At 38.9% G+C, this 18690-nt stretch overlaps 1 protein-coding gene across 1 annotated transcript in view; it reads right to left on the bottom strand.

Moving 5' to 3' along the window:
• MYOM2 (myomesin 2) overlaps positions 1-18487 on the bottom strand; it is a 251758-nt gene extending 233271 nt beyond the window's left edge. The window contains exon 1 of the mRNA XM_073589183.1: positions 18414-18487. The gene's annotated coding sequence lies outside the window, so the exon portion shown is untranslated. The remainder of the gene's footprint in view (positions 1-18413) is intronic.
• Positions 18488-18690: the final 203 nt, after the last annotated feature.

Here is an 18690-nt window from a genome sequence, read left to right on the forward strand (position 1 = left end):
GCCATCAAAGTCTGCATTCCAAAACAGCACTACTTCCCTTCCAAACTCTGCCATGGGCCCAAACAGTGGTTCCCCCCTCATATGGGGTATCAGCGTACTCAGAACAAATTGTACAACAGCTTTTGTGGTCCAATTTCTCCTGTTACCATTGTGAAAGTAAAAATTTGGGGGTGAAAACATAATTTTTGTAGAAAAAATATGATTTTTTACTTTCATGGCTCTAGGTTATACATTTCTGTGACGCACTTGGGGGTTCAAAGGACTCATCACACATCTAGATAAGCTCCTTGGGGGGTCTAGTTTCCAAAATGGGGCCACTTGTGGGGTTTTCAACTTTTTAGGCACATCAGGGGCTCTCCAAATGCGATATTGCGTCCGATCTCAATTCCAGCCAATTCTGCATTGAAAAAGTCAAATGGCGCTCCTTCTTTTCCAAGGTCTACCATGCGCCCAAATAGAGGTTTACCCCCACATATGGAGTATTGGCGTACTCAGTACAAATTGCACAACATCTTTGGGTGTCTAATTTGTTACCCTTGTGAAAATAAAAATTTGGGGCGAAAATATCATTTTTGTGGAAAAATATGATTTTTTTCACAGCGCTATGTTATAAACTTTTGTGAAGCATGTGGAAGTTCAAAGGACTCACCACTAGAGTTGAGCGACTTTGGTCGGATCGGGTTTCATGAAACAAAATTTGTTTCAGATGAAACTGGTCCGACTAGGGCAAAAAAAGTCGGAGTTTCGTCTGAAACCCGACCCCAATGCAAGTCAATGGGAAATAAAAGTCGGCATTGAGCGGCACTGACGAAGCTACCCAGCGGTAGCGACACGCATCGGGCAATCCACAGGCTCCCCCTGGTATGGTAATGGCTCTGCACCCAACGCTTGTATATATTTTTTAGCGCTCATTTTGGAGGAACATCATTAGGCTCCGAATCATTGCAATCGGGGCCCTGATGTACCTTTGGGTTTTCTACCTTCTTATTATATGATCATTTTAAATGGAATATTGATCCATTGGTGAACAGATTTATGGGTTAGCATTCTGTATTTCATGATTAGTTTTGTTGCTATTAATGACTATATCTATGTATATGCACTATGATCTGTACCTTGACCTAAGTACACCATCATTATATTGATCTGCCATTATTATCATGATATATATGTACGAGGGGAGTTTGTTGTAGGGTTATATTATTAACCCCTCAGGGTTCAATTTCACTGTCATATAGTGACTTTTAATTGTTTTTATGGTGCTTTGGTCTGTCTTGACAATTAATAAAATTTACATTATTTTTATTCAGTGTGTGATCCCATTGCTATGGTCAGTAGCTTTCTCTTGTTTCTTTACTGATACTTTATACTGACTATTGGTGTATCTCCGCATGCATTATTGGTGGTGCCCTCCTTCTCTTTATTGTTATGATTTTTTATTTTCTCGGCTCTACGTTATGAACTTCTGTAAAGCACTTGGAGGTTGAAAGTGCTCACCACACATCCAAATAAGTTCCTTAAGGGGTCTAGTTTCCAAAATGGTGTCACTTGTTGGGGGTTTCCACTGTTAAGGCACATCAAAGGCTCTCAAAGCGTGACATGGCGTCCGATCTCAATTCCAGCCAATTCTGCATTGAAAAAGTCAAACGGCGCTCCTTCCCTTCCTGCAGTGCGCCCAAACAGTGGTTTACCCCCACATATGGGGTATCGCCGTATTCAGGAGAAATTGCACAACAAATTTAGAGGTTCATTTTCTCCTTTTTCCCTTCTGAAAATAAAAAAATTGGTTCTGAATTAAATTGTTTGCAAAAAAAGTTAGATGTTAATTTTTTCCTTCCACATTGCTTCAGCTCCTGTGAAGCACGTAAAGGGTAAATAAACTTCTTGAATGTGGTTATGAGCACCTTGAGTGGTGCACTTTTTAGAATGGTGTCACTTTTGGCTATTTTCTGTCATATGGACCCCTCATAGTGACTTCAAATGTGATGTGGTCCCTAAAAAAATGGTTTTGTAAATGTTGTTTTAAAAACGAGAAATTGCTGGTTAACTTAACCCTTATAAGTTCCTAACAAAAATATTTTTTTTCCAAAATTGTGCTGATGTAATGTAGACATGTGTGAATTGTTATTTATTAAGTATTTTTTGTGACATATCTCTCTGATTTAAGGACATAAAAATGAAAAGTTTGAAAATTGCAAAATTTGAAAAATTTTCACCATATTTCCGTTTTTTCATAAATAAACACAAGTCATATCGAAGAAATTTTACCACTAACATGAAGTACAATATGTCATGCAAAAAGCAATCTCAGAATTAGCGGAATCAGTTAAAGCGTTCCAGAGTTATAACTTCATAAAGTGACAGTGGTCAGAATTGTAAAAATTGGCTCTGTCACTAAGGGGTTAACACAGCTGGCATGTGTCCCGTGTGGAGTAGACTCTGTTCCTGAGCCTGCTCTGCACACGGTCACTGAGGTGCACAGTATGCATCATAAAGCAATAATTGGGTAAATAAAAGCATGGATTCTTTTGTTTAGAAACAACACCATACCTACCCATGGATTGTGGAATTACAACTCAGTTACCTTGAAATAAATGTGCTCCAATTCCACATGCAACCTGTGGACGGGTGTGACACTTTTTATTTTAAGAAAGCAGACATTTTTCTAACCCTGGTCAACTAATAGAAAAATAGTCCTAGGTCTTAACATTGATGGTCTTAACATTCAAGCTATGAATGACTTAAATTGAGGTAAAGGATGGATGCTTTCAGCATTTGAAGAGGTCAGAATAAGACAAGTCACGTATAGTGCTCAGATCTTTTTATCAGTTATTAAAAAGAGAGTGGATGCTTTATTGCTGCTCTGGTAAAGCTTCGCCTCTCATTACATACCGTAGAAATGGGATGTCTGAGTCCCCCATTCTAGTACCTGTTAGAGTTCAAGCAAGAGGGCCCCTTACAATCAGGTGTTTATCATCTACAGTGCCTTAAAAAAGGATTCATACCCCATGAACTTTTCCACGATTTTTCACATTACACCCATAAAATTAAATCTGTTTGATTGGGATTTTATGTGACATACCAACACAAATAAAGTAGGGAATATTTGTGAAGTGTAAAGGGAATGGTACATGGTTTTCTAATAATTTCAAAAAACATAAATCTGAAAACTGTAACGTGCATCTTTATTAAGCCCTTTGTAGTTTGACACCCCTAAATAAAATCCTAAGTGACCAATTGCCAACAAAAATCACATACCTAGTAAATTCAGTCCACCTGCGTATAATGTATTATCAGTATAAATACAGCTTTTCTGTGAAGGTCTTAGAGGTTTGTTTGTAAGCATCAGGTCTCAAACAGCATCGTGAAAACCAAGGAACACACCAGACTGGTCAGAGATAAAGTTGTGCAGAAGAGTAAAGCAGGGTTAGGTTATTAGGTTATAAAAAAATAACTCAAGCTCTGATCATTTCATGGAGCACTGTTTAATCCACCATGCTAAAATGGAAGGAGTATAGCAGAACTGCAAACCTACCAAGAAAGGCTGTCCACATAAACTAATATCCCAAACAAGGAGAGCACTAATTAGAGGAGCAGCCAAGCGGTCCATTGTCACTCTGCTGGAGATGCAAAGATCCACAGCTAAAGTGGGAGAATCTGTCCACAAGACAACCGTTAGCTGTATACTCCACAAATCTGGCCTTTATGGAGGAATAGCAATAAGAATGTCATTTTTGAAAGCAAGCCATAGCAAGTCCCATTTGCAATTTGCTGGAAGTCATGTAGGGGACATAGCTAGCATGTGGAAGAAGGTGTTCTGGTCTGAAAGGAGCAAAGCAGAACATTTTGGGCTAAATGCAAAACTCAATGTGTGGCTGAAAGTTAACACTGTACATCACCCTGAAAACACTATCCCCACCACCAAACGTGGTGGTAGCATCATGGGACAATGGAATGAGCTAAATACAAGAAAAAACAAGTAGAGATTGCAAAAGACTTGAGATTGGGGAGTAATTTCACCTTCCAGTAGGACAACGATGATTTAGATCAAAGCATATCCACGTGTTTGAGTGGCCAATCTAAGTCCAGACCTAAATTCCATTAAGAATCTGTGGCAAGACATGAAAATTGCTGTTTACAGATGCTGCACATCCAATCTCACTAAGCTAGAGCTAGTTCGCAAAGAAGAATGGACAAAAAATTCAACATCTAGATGTGGAAAGCTGGTAGAGACATACCCCCAAAGACTTGCATCTGTAACAGCAGCGGAAGGTGGTCCTACAAAATATTGAATCAGGGGGGCTGAATACTAATGCACATCACAATTATAAGATTTACATTTTTAAAATAATTAGAAAACCTTGTATAATTTTTTTTACACTGCATAAATACCATATTTTTTAGACTATAAGATGCACCAGACCATAAGATGTATCTAGGTTTTAGAGGAGGACAACAGAAAAAAAATGGAGGCAAAAAATGTGGTCATGATGCACTGTTATTGGGGATCTGCTGCTGACACCGTTATAGAGATAATGTCCCCCAATTCTGTACTAATATTCCCCATCCAAGTATATTTATGTTCTCATGCTGGAATATATGCCCCTTCACCATCCTGATATATACAGTATATGTCCCTATCCAGTTATATATGATCCCCACCCAGGTATATAGGCCATCGTCCAGGTATACATGGCCTCCCATCCTGGTTTATATGGTACCCATCCTTGTATACATGGCACCCCATCCTGGTATACATGGACCCCCCTTCCAGGTATTCATCCCCCCCATCCTGGAATACATGGCCCCTCATCCAGGTATACATGGCTCCTTCCTGGTACAGAAGGCACCCCATTCTGATATACAAGGCACACCATCTAGGTATACATGGTCCTCCTTCCTGGTATACATGGCACCCCATCCAGGTATATATGGCACCCTATTTCCATTCTTATACACATGGCCCCATCCCCATCCTGACACATATGGCCCCCTCATGCCCATCCTGGTACACATGGCCTCCTCAACCCCATCCTGGTACATATGGCCTTCTCATCCCTATCTTAGTACACATGGCCCCCTCATCTCCATAATAGTACACATGACTCCCTTATCCTCATCCTGGTATACATAGCCCAATCATCCACATCCTGGTATACATGGCCCCCCATCCCTATCCTGGCACACAAGGCCCATTCATAACCATCCTGGTATACATGGCCCCCCATCCCTATCCTGGCATACAAGGCCCATTCATAACCATCCTGGTATACGTGGCCCCATCCCCATTCTGGTATACATAGCTCTCCCATCACCATCCTGGTATACATAGCCCCCTCATCTCCATCCTGGTACAGACAGCCCCCTCATCCCCATTCTGGTGTACATGCTCCCATCCACATTCTGGTGTCCATGCCTCCCATATCCATCCTGGTATACGTGGCCCCTCCCATCCCTATCCTGGTATATATGGCCCCCCTCATGCTGCACACATAAAAAAATAAACAATTCTATTTACCTTTCCTTCTGCTCCCTTGTAGCGTGGCGTGCTGTTCTAATGCCAGCAGATGATTTCAGTTTGTAAGCAGCGTGTGATGTCACTGCTATGCGCTCCCACATGCTGAAGTCAGCTGCTGGGATATTCACTGCTCCCCACGCCTGGGACTATGGGAATGGAGAGCAGTGAACATTCATTCTCTTTAATAGCGGGCACACTGTTACCTGCAGCCAACGGCTTCCTGCAGTTTCTGAGCAATCACTTGTGCCCATAATTGAAGAAAATGAATATTCACTGCTCTCCATTCCCATGGATATTTGGAGCAGTGAACATTCATTCTCTTTAATAGCGGGCACACTGTTACCTGCAGCCAACGGCTTCCTGCAGTTTCTGAGCAATCACTTGTGCCCATAATTGAAGAAAATGAATATTCACTGCTCTCCACTCCCATGGGTATGTGGAGCAGTGAATATTCATTCTCTTTATTAGCGGTCACACATGATCTCCCAGCAGCTGCAGGAAGCCGGTGGCTGTGACTAACAGTGTGCCTGCCTTAAAGAAAATGAATATTCACTGCTCTCCACTACAATAGTCTCTCCCACTTCTCAGCATCATTTTCAGTGCATAGAGGTGGAAGGGACTATCAGAGTGGAGAGCAGTGAACATTCATTCTCTTTACAGCAGGCACAGGTGTTAGCTGCAGCTGCTGGCTCCTGCCTCCTGTGACCTGCTCCTCCACCACTGCCGATATCCCCCCATCCACAGCCACATAAGGTACATCCAGAGTATAAGATGCAACCCCACTTTCCGTCAAAATTTTGGAGGCAAAAAGAGCATCTTATTGTCTGTAAAATACGTTACTTGCTACTTTGTGTTGGTATATCACATAAAATATTAAAATTCCAATAAAATACATTTATGTTTGGGGATCTAACATGAAAGAATGTGGAAAGGTTCACAGGGTGTGAATACTTTTTAAAGGTACTGTACTGTATGAATAAACAAGAAATGTCAATTGTGAGAAAACCTTTTAGTGGAAATCTGTCACCATGATTTCACAGCCCAAATTACTTGTATGTGCATGTAGCTCTTTCAAGTCAGTCTGTTCTTCGGTTACTGAGAAACCAGCATTTGAATTGATATACAAATGAGCTTGAAGCACTATAGTAGATCTGAAGCCTCTGTCACTCACGTCTATTCCCTGCCCAGCGCCACCTACTGTTTGACTGCTGCTTTGCCTACAGTCACACAGTATAGAGACTGTCTGTCAAGCAGGAGGAGGCGGCTCTGTGTAGGAAAAAAGGAGTGACAGAGGTTTCAAATCTTCAGTCTTATTTGACCATCAATTCAAACCCTGATTTCTCAGTAACTGAGGAACGGACAGGCCATATAAAGTTATTGCGGGACTTAGTAACATAGTTAGCAAGGCCGAAAAAAGACATTTATCCTTCCAGTTCAGCCTACATTCCATCAGAATAAATCCCCAGACTTGTCTTTGAAAGAGCTAAATAGTTTAGGGGGTGAAATCCTGCTGACAAATTCCCTTTAAATTCATAGATAGAAAGTACACCATGTGTGATGATGCTTATCAACCAAGCAAATGTAATTCCTTTTGCACAATTTTTGCATCATGTCCATGTTAGTTTGATAGTCAATGACAAGTCAAGTGACAAATTACAATGATAGCAAAGAAGCACTGCTTATCTTTCTGTCTAAAGCAAACAAATGTCTGCCATGTGCAAGACACTGAATAATAGTGGAATGGTGTGCACTCGGGTCTCTCAAGGGACAAGGTGCTGGTGAATTGAACCGCAAAGGCCCCAAATGCAAATAGAAGATATGATTCACCGTACACTCTAGTTTGATACTTTGCACAAAATTGTAAATTTATTTAAAGACATCCAGTCCAAAAGAAATGTGCCATAGCAGAAAAAAATATACCGTAAATATACAGCTTAGACACCCAACGTTTCGATCCTTCCGGATCTTAATCATGGGGTACTACAAAATAAAAGAAAAAGCATATAAGACATATATACAAAAAAGACATATATACAAAATATGGACTGAAGATGCAAAAGCAGAAAAGTGGAAAAAAATATATAAAGATATCATTCAATAATAAAAATTTTTAAAAGGGGGGTAATCTGAAACAAATGAAATGTTGTGAACAAATGCCGATACCAAAACTGAAAATTTGAAGGAAAAATGAAAAATAATTGAAAAATAATAAACATAAAAAAAAAATAAATAATAAAAAAATAAAAAATAAAGGATAATCTCTATATATAAAAATCAATGTGTGTGTGTATCACCAACCAATCACGAAGCATCTTTCGTTTCACCAGAGCTGTTCAAAAGAAGCTAAGCTGTGATTGGTTGCTATGACCAACAGTTTTCCTTGCAACCAATCACTAAGCATCTCTCATTTCACCAGAGCTCGTTAAAAGTAGCTGAGCTGTGATTGGTTGCTATGCGCAAGTTTTCCCACTTGACAACAGCTCAGCAGACACTGACATGGTGGGAGAAATCTAGCATCCCCAGAAACATAAGCTCCCAGCCATTGTCTGCCCCGCAGAAAGGAGCAGTGAGTACATGACAGAAATGAATCCCCCCCCTCCCATGTGGTATCATTAAGTGACATACATGAATGTAGGAAAGTGCACATATTAAATGTCATGTGGATTTAATATTTTCTCACAGACACTTTTATGCATTATTGATGTGTTACTGTGCTCTGATGCTGTGAGTTTTTTAAAGTGCTACTTTCCCCATAATTCACCTGAATATACCCATATAACACGTAATACTTTTCTCATAACAACCCATTAAATATGATACTATACTGCATACAGATGCTGTACATCCATGATCAACTCAGCCGGACAAATTACAAGTTGATGGTGCATGAAAATGTGTGAAGGTTTCTCTAGTGTACTTATTTATAAGGTTTGTGCCTGTCCATTGGTGAAAAGCATGACTGTGATATTTATGGTGGCAAATAGGTGAGAATATCAGCCTGATCAGTAGAAAACCTGGGATCTTAGTGAACCATGTTTCTGTGCAATTTCACTATTCTACTTTTACTGTCTCTGACGGGATGATGTGGGATATTAGGGGTAGTAGTCCGCTGGCTCTGGCTGACGGGATGATGTGGGATATTAGGCCTCTTTCACACTTCAGTTTTTTACAATCAGTCACAATCCGCCAGGTTTTGAAAAAAACGGATCCTCAATTTTCTTTTTCTTTTCCCCATTGACTTGCATTAATGGCGGATTGTGACGGATTGCTGTCCGTTGCATCCGTTTTTTGTGAGGATCCGCCAAAAGTTGCTGTCCGTCACCATCCTCAAAGATTTCAAAACGGAGCTTGCAACGTTTTTGCCTCTGGCGGATCCTCCAGACACTTATTTAACCCGAAATTCTTTCTGGGTGCCGGACATAATCATAATCTCTCTCTCTCTCTCTCTCTCTCTCTCTCTCTCTCTCTCTCCCCGGCCAGCAGTTCCTTTATATTTCCTCATTTTCAGGATCCGTCTGAAAACGGATCCTGCGTTCGCATCAGTTGAGAACGGATCCGCTTGTCTGACTTTTTGGCGGATTTGAACTGATGCTAAAAAACTGAAGTGTGAAAGAGGCCTTAGGGGTAGTTGTCCGGTGGCTTTGGCTGATGGGATGATGTGGGATATTAGGGGTAGTAGTCCGGTGGCTTTGAAGGGATGATGTGGGATATTAGTAGTCTGGTGGCTTTGGCTGACGGGACGATGTGGGATATTAGGGGTAGTAGTCCGTTGGCTCTGGCTGATGGGATGATGTGGGATATTATAGTGAATGTGGCTATGCGGAGTGGGCAGGGCTATACACTCAGCTTTATATATATAGATATATATATATAGAGATATAATCATTATAATTTGCTATAACTAACCATAGTTAGTTACTATGCCTGGGCAGCGCCGGGCTCTTCAGCTAGTCAAAAATAAAAAGTAAATAAAATAAAAAATAATAAAAATTAAATGTACCGTATATTATTGCCTATAGCACCTGGGGACATCCAAAAGGGGTCCATATTCCTCTCGCGTGCCTCATTCATGACACTACAGTAACTAAGGTAAAACAATGAGGTCTCTTGCTCTTTTGCACCCCTGTGCACTTTCTATTATTATAATCCAATATAACTTTCAAATGTATTTTTGCTTTTGTTGCGTATTATGTGATGATGTTGCATTTCCTGATACTTATATGCCTGGTTTTATTATTGAATGATAGCTTTATATATTTTTTCCACTTTTCTGCTTTTGCATCTTCAGTCCATATTTTGTATATATGTCTTTTTTGTATATATGTCTTATATTTTTTTTCTTTTATTTTGTAGTACCCCGTGATGAAGATCCAGGAGGATTGCAACGTTGGGTATCTAAGCTGTATATATATATTTTTTTTTCTATTATGGAATGTTTCTTTTGGACTGGATGTCTTTAAATAAATTTACAATTTTGTGCAAAGTATCAAACTAGAGTGTGCGGTGAATCATATCTTCTACGTGCAAGACACTGTCACCTTTACCTCATGATTAAGCAACACGACAATAATAATATGCAAAAATAACTTTTCACACCAACTCTGCTTCTATGAATAGTCTAATAATACAACTTCAAAAATAAACACAGGAATAAAACATAGAAAACTAAATTTTAAAAATCTGCTTGCAGTCTGCAGATTTCTCAGAGAAAATTTGAGTCTTTTATGAGCTCATCACAAGGGCTATTTATGCTAATCATCAATCTAATTAATTAATTATTTTAATTTTTAAATTAAAAATATGCAATCCACTGGAAAACAGGACATCAGAGATGCAGTTGATGACCAACTTTGTGCCATCATCAATATTTGTATTCCACTGATAAATCATTGGCATTGACATCCACAAGGTGATTTCGGAATTGGTAAGGGGCTATATTTAGCTGAGAAATACCTGATATGTCTTTGATCACCCATCACCAAAATAATCTCACACTTTTATAGTCATGCACCACATATTATGCATAATGTGTATCTCATATTTTATTACTGGTTTACTAGGTGTTAATTATCAATCATTATTTTCTACAAGTGTTAAGATGATTTCCATATGTTGGTTCTTGACCACAACAGTGCCACATGCACATACATTGTACCACGGCGCATAGTACCAACAGGTCCATATTGGAGCATTAGTAACACCGTGCTGTTCATAGTATAGCATACCATAAATTTATTCTAGTGGATTCTCAAAAGATTATGAACAATGCTTTGTGAATTGGTACCACAGAGATTTGTAACATACTCCAGTATTAGAGTCTACGCCAACCACTTTTAAGTTATCCGGCATTGACTTATAGCTGGGTTAAGACTTTTTAAGTCTGGACATGTTGTAAAATAACAAAAGCATCAGTACTAACCCATTCTCTCCATCAGTGATCCAGAGCTGACCCTCCTCCTGCACTCCCGGTTTTTGTTTGACTGCAGCTGTCACATACCAAACACACGTAAACAAAGACCAGAAAAGTGCAAGAGGGTCTACTTCAGATTGTTGAGTGAGAGAATGGGTTAGTAATGATACATTTGCTATCCTACAATATTGGCAACCAACATTTCTTAACTTTGTATATTTTGGGTAACCAATTTAAATCCTATATTTTTTGGAGTGACAAGAATGGCATAAAAAGATTAAAAAAAATTATATTTTTGAACTAGACAAACACGTGCCAAAATTTGCAACTTTTATGTTTGCCATAAATTTGGCGCAGTTTCTTAATAATTATTTTCCAATATGGTCAAGTGATCTTACAATAATATGAATGTAACCAGAGAAGGCTATGTATGTAAATTACATTATTGACAATCTGAACTATATGAGAATTAACTGCTCATATGCTTTGTTCCTGTCAAGCATTCAGATATATATATATATATACACACACACAAGTGCTTCTCACTAAATTAGAATATCATCACAAAGTGAATTTATTTCAGTTCTTAAATACAAAAAGTGAAACGCATATAGAGTCATTACAAACAGAGCGATCTTTTTCAAGTGTTTGTTTCTATTAATGTTGGTGATTATGGGTTACAGCTAATAAAAACCCAAAAGTCATTATCTCAGTAAATTAGAATACTTTATAACACCAGCTTGTAAAATGATTTTAAAATCTACAATGTTGCCCTACTGAAATGTATGTTCAGTAAATGCACTCAGTACTTGGTTGGGGCTCCTTTTGCATCAATTACTGCATCAATGAGGCGTGTCATGGAGGCGATCAGCCTGAGGCACTGCTGAGGTGTTATGGAAGCCCAGGTTGCTTTGATACCAGCCTTCAGTTCGTCTGCATTGTTGGGTGGTGTATCTCATCTTCCTCTTGACAATACCCCTCTATGGGGTTAAGGTGAGATGAGTTTTCGGGCCAATAAAGCACAGTAATACTATTGTTTTTAAACCAGGTTTTGGTTCTTTTGGCAGTGTGGACAGATGCCAAGTCCTGCTGGAAATGAAATTTCCATCTCCAAAAAGCTTGTCGGCAGAGGGAAGCATGAAGTGCTCTAAAATTTCCTGGTAGATGGCTGCGATGACTTTGGTCTTGATAAACACATTGGACCTACACTAGCAGATGACATGGCTCCCCAAAACATCACTAATTGTGGAAACTTCACACGAGACCGCAAGCAACTTAGATTTTGTGCCTCTCCACTCTTCCTCCAGACTCTGGGACTTTGATTTCCAAATGAAATGCAAAATTTATTTTCATCTGAAAACAACACCTTGGACCATTGAGCAACAGTCCAGTTCTTTTTCTGCTTGGCCCAGGTAAGACGCTTATGGCGCTGTCTTCTTGTCATGAGTGGCTTGACACAAGGAATGCAACACTTGTAGCCCATGTCCTGGATACGTCTGTGTGTGGTGGCTCTTGAAGCAATGACTCCAGCAGCAGTTCACTCCTTGTGAATCTCCTCCAAATTTTTGAATGGCCTTTTCTTAACAATCCTTTCAAGGCTGCGGTTATCCTGGTTGCTTGTGCACCTTTCTCTACCACAGTTTTTCCTTCCACTCAACTTTCCTTTAATATGCTTGGATACAGCACTCTGTGAACAGCCAGCTTCTTTAGCAATGACCTTTTGTGACTTACCTTCCTTGTGGAGTGTGTCAATGACTGCCTTCTGGACATCTGTCAAGTCATCAGTCTTCCCCATGATTGTGGAGCCTACTGAAACAGACTAAGGGAACTTTTTAAACGCTTAGGAAGCCTTTGTAGATGTTTTTTGTTAATTATTCTAATTCACTGAGATAATGACTTTTTGGTTTTTATTGGGTTTTCATTCATTGTAAGCCATAATCATTCAACATTAACAGAAATAAACACTTGAAATAGATCACTCTGCTTGTAATGACTCTATATAATATACAAGCTTCACATTTTGTATTGAAGACCTGAAATAAATTGACTTTTTGATGATATTCTAATTTAGTGATAAGCATATGTAGATTTACAGAATTTGTAGCAAAATTATATCTTTGTGTGTATGGAAAGCCTAACTGTCTACAGAGATACTTTTAGTGAAGCTGATCACAAGTGGTCAGGCTATGAAAAAGCTCTAGGGATCAAGAAGAAGTGGTGATAAATGTAGATAAAGGAGCCTACAGAACAGTTTCTAAAATTTCTGTAGATCAATGATTGGAGCAGACGTATTCAGAAAAGCAAGATACTGTATTTAACCATGCCTAGTAATATGAGCAAAATCTAGTGGTGGAGGAGAAGACAAGCTCATCTTGGAACCAATGTTCATTACCAAAGTCAAACTTATAGCAACAGAATAGCTGAGGGAAGAGGGCATAGATAAAGAGATAAAGACTTCTTTGCCCTAGGCATACAGGGTCGGTCTCTGCTTTCATCCATTACCAGTTTGCCTGGCAATTTAGTCAGTTATGCTGTAATTTCTGACCAATTCCATTTTACACGACTAAAACCAACTGTTGTAGAATCTGAGCAGCTTTCACAGCTTTCAAGGACAGGATGCATAAAGAGGCAGATGAGTTAGGGGAGGAGAAGCTATAAAAAGCCCTGGTGTCTGTTTTATTTTTTCTTTACACTTCTCTAAAGCAAGTCCACAAATGTAGGAGAGTATAATGCTGGAGGATCCGTGTAATACTGTACGCAGCCCAAGATGCGGAATGTACATAGGATTTTCTCCTGGAGAGATCTGTAATGCTCACACACTTAAAAATAAATGTATTTTCACTTCATAGGTACAATTAGAGCCCATATCAAAAAGTGATGAATAAATTATGCTATGACACAGAGAAAATAGACATTACTGCTATATAAATTAATGCCACCAAACAGCACCCATAAATAACACTGATATACTATAAAAATAAACAGTGCAACTATACAGTATACACATAACAAGCTCATATAACAGCCAGAGAGTGTCTCTTTACTGTGCAACCTCTCTAACAGCCCACACATAAGAGATACCTCTTAACAACACTCTGACAGCCAGCAGAGTGTGCCCAGTTTCGGCTGAGTACCCCACATAATGAATAATGTCAGCAGAATGTATTGATGAAATCATTGGCGATCCTTGGTTCCCTGACATTCTTATTTTTTTTCTTTAAATCGTAGCTATCATTGCTCATCATTTTTTATCTATTGTAGAGACTAAAACTTTAAGCTGATCAGTGGGGTCCAGGACCTTAGACCCAACTCATCACACTAAACACCACTCGGAAGTGAGCAATTGCTCCATGATTGTCCTTACTGAACACTGTAGTAGCTCAATATAAAGTCTTGTGACCTGTACAGTAATCTGTGCCAGTGGTGTAAGAAGTATCATTTCTCCTTGTGGAGAATGACATGCTAAGCATGTCGAGAAGTGGAGACTTAAAGCCGCAATGCTCCTCTGGGAAATATGCTATTTATGCAAATTGTCTCTTCAGAGAGGAAGAGGACTAGAACTCTAGTGCCACCTCTTGGAAGTAGCAATCCTAAAAGTCAATGTCGACCGTTTAACGAGCCTTGTTACATGACTTAAGATAAAAGCCAAACCAGAATCTCAATTTGCAGACACTGTGTTTCGGGGTACTGCCCCTCGTCAGAGCAAAGTGTGAGCTCTGGTTTGGCTGTGAGAGAGGCGTCTGACCGATATCCAAGAAGTATAATTTCTGCTTGTGGAGAATGACATGCTAAGCATGTTGAGATGAGGAGACTTAAAGCCGCAATGCTCCTCTGGGAAATATGCTATTTATGCAAATTGTCTCTTCAGAGAGGAAGAGGACTAGAACTCTAGTGCCACCTATTGGAAGTAGCAATCCTAAAAGTCAATGTCGACCCCTTATCGAGCCTTGTTACATGACTTAGGATAAAAGCCAAGCCAGAATCTCAATTTGCAGACACTGTGTTTCAGGGTACTGCCCCTCGTCAGAGCAAAGTGTGAGATCTGGTTTGGCTGTGAGAGAGGCGTCTGACCGATATCCAAGAAGTATCATTTCGACTCATAGATTTTCTACTGAGCCCATAAGGAGCTGTGCACCTCTAAGCAGTGTTGGTAGAAGGTTCATGACCTGAATCCCAACCGATCAGCTACACATTTCAATCTTTTACTGAAAGGAGAAAAAAATGAGTTTTCTAAGCTATAAAAATTCTTACATATATCATAAAAGAGACAAAAAAAGAGTTCAAAGATCAACAAAACAATACATAGGTAACCAAGCCAGATATGCACTCTTGCAAAAATGAAGAAAAATATGAGTGCATAAGCGTATTTTAGTTTAGATATAAATGACACAGTGATCATAAATGTATACCTAATGCAAACCTACAGATATCATATAACAGGTATATGGCAAAAAAAAGGTTTCTAACCATAATAATAGTGAATGCAGAAAGAAATCCCCAGCGCAAGTTTTGAATAATTAGGATGTTGCTTCCTCAGGGGGAGGAACGCGTTACTATTTTCTTAATTTTTGTACTTTTCTTTGTCTCTTTTATGATTTATGTAAACAAAAAGTTGAGAATTTTTATAGCTTAAAATCTCTGTTTTTTATCCTTTCTGAAATGGATTATATGTGGAGTTGCTATTTGCTATTTATGTATATTTATGGCTAAATTAGCTTTGTATCTATGCAATTGGTAAATATATTTGGCTTAACATTTCAGATTTTACGGCAAATAAAAAAAAAAACATATAAAATGATAAATAATCTTTAAATTGACTAAGATTATAATTAATTTCACAATTTTTCTTTCATGACCAAAATAGCAAACATAAGAACAAGTAAAGCAAAACAGAGAAAGAGAGATTAATCAGATGTATAAATAGATGATAATAATAATAATCTAGCAAAAAAATAATCTCCATATACAGCTTGGATATTGTACTGCACATTCGGAATCTAACCTAGATTAATAAAAGCCAAAATAATTTTCTGCTGCGGAGCCTCTTCCACCAGGACCATGTGTCAGACATGATAATATCCGAGCAGCCTCCGCAGCTGTTCCAAACATTCAGCAGTGTTACTAAGACTTCCATCTACAAAACCGCTTACAGCAAATCCCTCTCCATCGCAAGAGACTGACTTAAGCATGCACTGTTAAGCTTGATAGGGAGGTTTGTGCATTGCCATTCCACCATAAAACTAAACCATAGCCCAGATATTGAGCTGCGTCAGGCCATAAAAGCAATACGGCAAGAACAAATGTTAGCAGTATACATGACATATGTGGCAATCCGAGAGCAAATCACTAACTGGACTCAGCTGAACCTGTCTTTTTTCATCCTATGTAACTGTAGTCAGACAATCATTTTTATCTAGTATATGGTACACATAGTATTGGGTTTATACATTTATATGGTTATAAAACATTGCTTCTTTTAGTAAATGCTCTCCTAAAATTTCTAGAAAAAAAAACATGAATTTGGTTACAATTAATTACAACGGCAGCTTTGTCTTCTGATGTGTCATTTTATTAATTTTGAGAATCTTGCTAAATATAGAAATTTTCATGGGTGATTGTGTCTGGCTAGCTCACTCATGACATGTCTCCAGCCTAAAATGTCACCGCGTTTCCTTATGTCACTGATATCAGCTGGTTTGGAAATCAACACTGAGGTTCTGTTACAGTCTCCTCTGATGTCGAAGAGAAAAAGTTCTGCAACGTTTCCCAATCTGCTTTTAATTTCAGATAATCAATAATTAAATTCAAAATCACCAAATATATTTTGGCTTATTATTAATGTCGACTTGCTATGACAATTTCCCGTAAGAAGTCCATATCAAAACATGTGTTACGCATATTAGAGCTGAGCAAAAAGTTCCACAGGATCCTGGTGCAGCAGCTACATTTGTAGTCCATTACTATCGGACGAGAGCCCTGAAAACCTCTTCCTTCCGAAAACAGTGCTTCTTTTGATTAGCAGGTCCAGCATTGTCATTTGTGCTCCACGCTGGCAGGTAAGACGAGGTTTGCAAGGCTCTGGTCTGGCCATGTACAACCGATGTGACCACTGGTGGACAGAGACTGAAAGGGGCTGCTGTGCTACAACAATATATGGGCCCTATAGTCCAATAGCTCCTCATATTGCATGATTCCATATGTATTTCAGGTGGAAGTCGGCCCCCTTACTTCTTTGGTCCCTAGGTTGCACCAATGATATGTCCTCCCATGGATATGACCACTGAACAAGGCTCCTGCAAAATGATTTTGCTCATCTCGACCACAAATTTATACAAGTAGCTCTAATTATCAATCCAGGAAGAACAAAATGGGGTCAGGAAAATGTTTTTGAAAAACTCTCTAAACAGTGCCACACCTTTCAATAGGCTGTGTGTGGTATTGCAGCTCAGTTACGTTTACTACAAGGAAGCTGAAATGGAAATGTGTGTCAGTTTTTTGGAATGAAGTAGCCATGTTATTCTAAGCTTGTACATGATTTATGTCATAAAATTATATCCCTAAAACCCATAGATAATCCGTGGCACACAAATCACGATATGGTTGGGGATAATGTACTTTTGCATCAATATGTGATATTTTATGTTATGCACACTGCCCCTCTTGAGACTTACCTGCCATTCCACCCTCTTCAGTCCATATTTCATATGAAATGAAGGCATCCTGCTGATGAAGCGCCATAATAGGTGGAGAACCTGTCTTATTTTGCCATGAAAACTTAGATTTGACACAGAATAGGCTAAATATCCATAATTGTCCTTATACTGATACACTGATATGTGAACAATTCTAGTGTAATGGACAAGAAACCTCAATGAATACATGTGTGTAAGTTGCATTTAGTAATATAGATATCCTAATTCACATGGCAATGTATGGTAAGGTAGCCAGTGCCATATATAAGACTTATGCCATCTATAGGCCGCTTATAGACCTATATAGACATAGTTAGAAAGTGAGTAATGAAAAGCTATAAGAGCCTGAATTGCCACTCACACACATGTACAAGCCACAGCATTGTCCACCTTCCAGGTTGATTTGGCTCCAGAGCTGCTATATTCAACAAATCACAATGGGTTTATTGTTAAGCTTGTGAAATGTCAGAATACATACTCTGAATGCATGTCATTGCCCTAAACCCAGTGAGCAAGCTATTGCCATGTAATGCCTCTAATGCCACTTTGGATGGACGCTGTATTAGCTCTCTGGCTTGGAGTCAAACCAGTGAAGAACAAAAATTTATACTGTTTTCCCTCCTTAAAAATGTAACCGCACAAAATCAAGAATGAACCCAACAGAACTCGACCTTGCATTTAATTTTTTCTTCTTCCTACCTAGGTGTAGAAATTCCTTACTATGAATGTATATGTAATATAACTAGATCCCATTAATATATAATACAGCTATAATAAATGATTAACTACTTACCGGTTATAAGAGGAGAACGTAAACCTTCCCAGTAGCGTACAGCAGGATCTGTGTTAACTTCTAACCAGACTCAGAGTGATGAAAACAAAAATAATATCTATCTGTAAAGGAATGCTGCAGCCCTTCCATCCCATGTATGGCAAGCCATGGGGCTATATATAGCAGACATGGAGTTGGGCTACCACAGTTTTAGGTCACCCTGACAGAGTATATCTTCACTGTAACACTAAACATATTATTTCTCATTTTACACAATATCTGATTTTGTTTTTACTCA

This window comes from Dendrobates tinctorius, unplaced genomic scaffold (assembly GCF_039654945.1).
Source record: "Dendrobates tinctorius isolate UK_male_01 unplaced genomic scaffold, ASM3965494v1 ptg000107l, whole genome shotgun sequence".
NCBI lineage: Eukaryota > Metazoa > Chordata > Amphibia > Anura > Dendrobatidae > Dendrobates > Dendrobates tinctorius.